General features: G+C 34.0%; 2 long non-coding RNA genes across 3 annotated transcripts; one reads left to right on the forward strand and one right to left on the reverse strand.

The window, feature by feature from the left end:
• Window positions 1–178: 178 nt before the first annotated feature.
• Window positions 179–914, reverse strand: LOC109585681 (uncharacterized). Of its 2 annotated transcripts, none has more exons than XR_002186601.1 (2): window positions 793–914; window positions 179–484 (listed from the first exon to the last, which is right to left on the reverse strand). It is a non-coding gene; the product is annotated as an uncharacterized LOC109585681 (long non-coding RNA). The 2 variants fall into 2 exon arrangements; XR_002186600.1 differs by having other exon boundaries at window positions 789–914.
• Window positions 915–4,640: 3,726 nt separating this feature from the next.
• LOC109585683 (uncharacterized) lies at window positions 4,641–5,658 on the forward strand. The gene is made up of 3 exons (XR_002186603.1): window positions 4,641–4,798; window positions 5,335–5,410; window positions 5,496–5,658. It is a non-coding gene; the product is annotated as an uncharacterized LOC109585683 (long non-coding RNA).
• The last annotated feature ends 32 nt before the right edge of the window (window positions 5,659–5,690 follow it).

The following is a 5,690-nucleotide window of genomic DNA, read 5'->3' on the forward strand; positions in this document are numbered from 1 at the left end:
GAAAACTTGCATTTAAAGGTGAATTGCATTTGAAGGTACATGTTGTTGTAGTCTTTGCAACAGAACCTTGCTCTCTACTCAAAATCAGTGGTCTGACAAAAAAGCAAAAGACTACGCTATCACCCAGTTACATTTGACAGCTGCCACATCTATTTGTAGTCAGACATTGGTAAGTTGCTGAGGAATGAACAGGTAGTACCAAACTGGGGAAATAAAGGTCACAATATCTCTATACTGCATACATCAATGTACCAATAATTCAAAATACAACAGAGACATGGAGAAACTATTAATTGTTGATGGCAGATCTGAGATGCAAATATAATGCGATTCCAATTCCAACACCTTTATGTGGGAGCATTACCAGACTGTGAAAAAACTGTAAAAATATCATAAGCACACCTCAGTGATTCAGACATCGTAGATGATGATTTTGAAGAGGATGACGTAACATGAAGACTTAATTGATGAAGAAGTAGTGGAACTAAATGATAATGATGATGACAATTCATTGTTTTAACTATTGCAATAAAATCATTAATAATACAGTAGTCCGTAGTATCATAAGTATGCATTCCCATTGACTACAACTTTTAGCACACTGCTATCAATGCCGAAATTTACAGCAAAGTTGAAACAACAAAGGGCTAAATTATACCAAAAAACTAAGTTGTTTTGCCAAAAGACTATAGAGTTATAAGAATGTTTGAGGTATGGTTATAGGTCCAATCTTAGGAAAAGTGAGCATATAAGTTTAGCATGTACGTTAAATCAGTATAAATGCTCACCTACACCTTCTTTAGTTATTGCTTCGAGGTCTAAACGCATCGAGAAAATGTTATAGCCTTTCATCCACAAGAATGAAGCACAAAGATACAGCCTACAAAATCAGCAAAATATCCGCCATTATGACGTCACTTGGAAAATAAAAGTCACGTGAGCTGTCATTTGGCGGGACAACTGTTTTAGTAACAGGGTAGGGTATAGCCTAGAGGTTTGGGATTAACATACCACTTATAATGCATGTATGTACATATATACACAATGTACAGGTCTTTTGCTGTACAAATTTATTCCTAATGTAACTAGATCTAGCAATAGACTTCTCTTCTATTGTATCCAGTAATGTAGCTAATCAGTGATGACCAACTGAGACCTCCTTTCTCTCTCACTTTATCTTCTCCTCTTAACCAGGCAGGCATACACTGTAGTGCTTTCCTGTAATTTAACTAATTGCTTAATAATACTTGTTTGCAGTTTGTATAGCTTTCATTTTCATAATCAATGTTTTTAAAAGCTGCATGTCATTCAAGTGTAATCATCACTTGAACATTATGTGTCTCTCTGTGCAGTCAGCTTAGCTTTCATAATTTTGATTTTGTTTTTCTCTTTTTGTTGCAATAATGTAGTACAACCTCGTATATATTGCATTATGTTTAAAGCCAGTATCCATCAAGTATTTTCATAATTTTAATCTCATGATGGCCTTATTTTTTAAGTTGAAATAAAAACTCATTTAGTGGTTGACTAACAATGTATTCTCTTGCTGTATATTCTCATAACAGCTGTAGTTTTTCAGTTATAAAATAAGTGGTATCATTACTTTAAGATCATAATATCTTATTAGTAAGTTATTGCTGTTCTTTTCTTCATAATGTCTGATAGTGTTCCTCTATTAAGCTCATCATCAGTTACTAGTAGAAGGAGATGTTCCTCTTGTTCTTCCTCTTATCGTTTCCAGTTCATTCACTCTAAGGGAGCACTACTAGCTGCATGGTACTATTCTGGGACTTGATGATATCTGTTAGTCAGAATTTATTCTCAGTTTTATTCTTTTTGCCTTCACTGATTATTATTTTTTTATAAGATTGATAGCTTCTCTTATTTCATTTTTTTCTGAATATTTCGGTGATTTCTTAGTGAGTAAATATAAAGTTGTTCTGGTTGGATCATATGCTACATTTATTTTACTAATTCCTTTTATAATGATCTACATCATGATTCTACCATCATATACATATTTGCTGTTGGGGTTATATGCATTGTCATCCACTACTGTTACTATTGTACGTGTTACTCTGTTACCATTCAATATTGATCAGCTCATTGGATCATCAAGTGATGAACTAACTGCTGTACTACACTGGCATAATATGGGACCAATTATTACTACTGCAATTAATTTGTATGATGTCAAAATACTACCTCTATTATTAGCTGGTATTGTCTGTGTTTCTGCGGTACTGGTCAGTCACAGTCTCTTCAATGGTTATCTTGATACTACTCCTGTGAATCCAGTCAATCCAGTCAAACTGATAGTTCGAGTATTGTGTTATGCCAGGAAGCACAAGTATCCTGAGAGTTGTAGTGCTCTGACCTACTGGGAGGAAGAGGCTCCTTCAAGACTAGACCTGGGTAAGGATAAATATGGTGGACCATTCACAGAGGAAGAAGATGTGAAGACTGTTCTATACCACTGGTGGTTATTTGTGATGTGACATCAGCGTTATATGAAGAGAATATTTTTTAATTGAGACTTGAAAGTTATGGGTGCCATAGCCCTGGTAATCTTCAGTTATTTTTTTAATAACATATGTATTTATCATTTTTCTCAACCAGTTTCTCATGTATCCATGTTTTCATAAGTACATTCCTAGTATGCTGAAGAGAATAGTAACTTGTCTGGTACTAATAGTTTTTGTTAATATTCTTTACACTGGACTAGCAGTCATTTGTAATTATCAGTTTGGACAAATGTTTCACTGTCTCACTTCTTTTGTTGATATAGTGTACTTATCCATCCACTATTAGTCGTCAATGGACTATCATCAGATATGTCTTTGAAGCAGTTTTTTGGTATATTTCCAATGTTGTATTAATCGAATTTATACTTGCTCAGTGTCCTAAATCAATGAGAGGAACTATGATTGGATTGTGGTTCTGTATCTGGAATTTGAGAATCTACATTCTATTTATGTTATCCCTTCCATTCCTTCATTTCATGAATCTAGAGGCTTCAATTGGTTGTGGATTCTTCTTTCACCTGGCAAGGACCGTTGTGACTTTATTACTTTTACTTATTTATATATTCCTTGCTAAAAGGTACAAGTTACGTGCGAGAGAGGTTAAAATTAACATTCATCAAATTGCTGAGAAGCACACCATTAACAATATTGAACAAGAAGAGGAATACTGGAGGAGGAATCTAATAGAACTCTCCAGCCAGTCAACTGATATCATAACCTCAGGGTATTAAGAACTGGAATGATGCTTTTTGAATTTTTTAGTTTGTATATTATTTATTGACTGTTCCTTTGTAGTTGTTGGCTTTCATTTTCTTAATTAAATTTTTTTTAATGCTAATAAAGGGAAAATATCAATTGTTATAACCAAGGGCGTAGCTAGCATAAGGCTAGGGTAGGCTATAGCCTACCCTGAACTGAGTTCAGAAGTCAGAATTGAAGTTTAGTAGTTTACCTATATTGAGTTTCTGCCTTAGTCACTTATGATCAAAGATTATAGAAGTTTAGGGTAGCTGTCTCAACTGGCAGTTACTAACTCAGTCACTTTTGACACAGGCAAACAGAGACAGGAGAAAGAAAAGAAAAACAGCCACAATTATTATAATTAAAGGTGGAGTCTTTACATAATTAACTTAATTAATTAGCTAGCTTAATAAAATTATAAAAAGTTAACTTTAAGTGAAGCCATCAAGCCATCACAATGTCAGCTGCAAAGAAACAAAAGCTTTGTGATTTTTTATGCAAAATTTAGTTGAGTATATTAGTAGTCAACTCCAGCCATATAGACTATTTGTACTGAAGATGAGCATGAGGAGATTGAAGATGATGATCTTGTGAATGATGATTTTGTTGATTGTGCTGCTACCTTGAGTCTTGCCTGAGTCTTCATCTGAGTCTGAGTGTGAAGCACTTGCGAGAACCATAGATATTAGAGTAAATGAAACTTCATATTGCAAGAACACGCCCATTTCGCGGCTGTAAAAGTGGGCGTGGCCAAATCGGCGGCGCGCTTTGCGCGCCCTTTTTTTACTCATAGCTTACCCCTTCCTTTTTTTCTCCCTACGCCCTTGGTTATAACCTTATACATGCACTATTATTGCACCTCAACTTAATGCCATTATTATTAAAATATTACTATTATCATTTCACTGGTTAGGTTCAGATATATCTGTACAGTCACTTATCCACTGAGTTCTGTATGTCTAAACTGGGCACTACATCACTTGATTTACGTGACATTATTGGAGTGAACCAGTTAATGTTCATTCTTAAGGAACACTACACACTAACTAATGGAAGGGAAACTAACAAAGACATTAGACCATATCTTATATTGATGGTTAAACGATTTGCTACTAAAGTAAGTGATGATCTTTTATCATTTAATTATTATTCCATCATGCTATTAGGGTAAAGAAACATGTTTGGATGAACTAGTATCAATATTGAACTTCTTACTGTCAAGTAATACATTAGTGTAGTTTGTAATTTTATTTTAATTTTGTTTTTTTAGCTACACACACTTAGTTAAAGGCTCAGTTGTCCGATGCTTTCAAAGAGGACGATGAAGAAGAGAAAGGTTTTGTGTCTCTCTCTGTTCGTGAGACCAAGAGTGATAGTGATGATAGAGACGAGTCTCATAGAATTGGAGTCCTGACACACCTCCAGTTTTGGGACATGATCATATCAATCCGTTGGCTAGTTTTGAGTCGAGTATAATATCAGTTGATCTTAGCAGTAGTACCTTAATGAGTGCCTCAGTAGTTGAAGTTGAGGTAATTAACATTAGTTACACAGCTACATGTACCGTGATGTATGTATATGTACTTGTACTTGTATATATGTACATGTGCATGGTCATAACCAAATTGTTGTGCTCATAATCAATGTATTAACTTGCAGGAAAATTGAGAATTTGAATTCTCTACATTTTAATTTTGGCGAAATTTGGCTAAAGCCCCTGTACTAAGTTTATTAATAATTTTTTCAAAACAGATGAGTAGGATCCACTTTGTGCTAATGTGTCACAAAAGTAATGGGAATAAGGACAAGTAGGATTCCAAATGACCAACGAAAATACAGAATGAAATCCTACTGTCATGATGTAAATTCTACTCTACATTGTACTTTCGACATTATTATATAAGAAATTACAGATAATCTTGTAATGTAGAGTAGAGCACATGTCTATGTGTATGTGTATACATGCCCTACACACGCAGATCTTCATTACAATGCATTACTAGTAAAAAATTAACTCTGCCTAAATATTTGCCGTTTTAACCAATAAACTGTATTTTTGTATTTTTAGAACAATGAATGTACACTACACAACTTTTTGGCTATTTTTGTTTTTGCAACTTCATGCCATCAATTTGCAGATTAAAGTAACCACAAAGTTGCATTGTTTTGTCTCTGTTTTTTTCATTTATTTATTCATTAAAATGTTTTAATTTTTTTATTTCCGCACAGAAATATTTGCTGTATCATGTCATTCTAAGAAAGAAACAGGAAGATGCTTCAAACTTATTCGTCAAGTAGCAAACCCAGCAATGAATACTGTATCAACTACTAAAGCATGATTAGTGAGTATATTAAGGAAGTATAGGTTTGAAAGATCACCTGATACTCAGGTTGGTTGTAGATTAACTTACTTGTCATATAAAA

This window comes from Amphimedon queenslandica, unplaced genomic scaffold, assembly GCF_000090795.2.
Source record: "Amphimedon queenslandica unplaced genomic scaffold, v1.1 AMPQUscaffold_13024, whole genome shotgun sequence".
Classification (NCBI taxonomy): Eukaryota; Metazoa; Porifera; class Demospongiae; order Haplosclerida; family Niphatidae; genus Amphimedon; species Amphimedon queenslandica.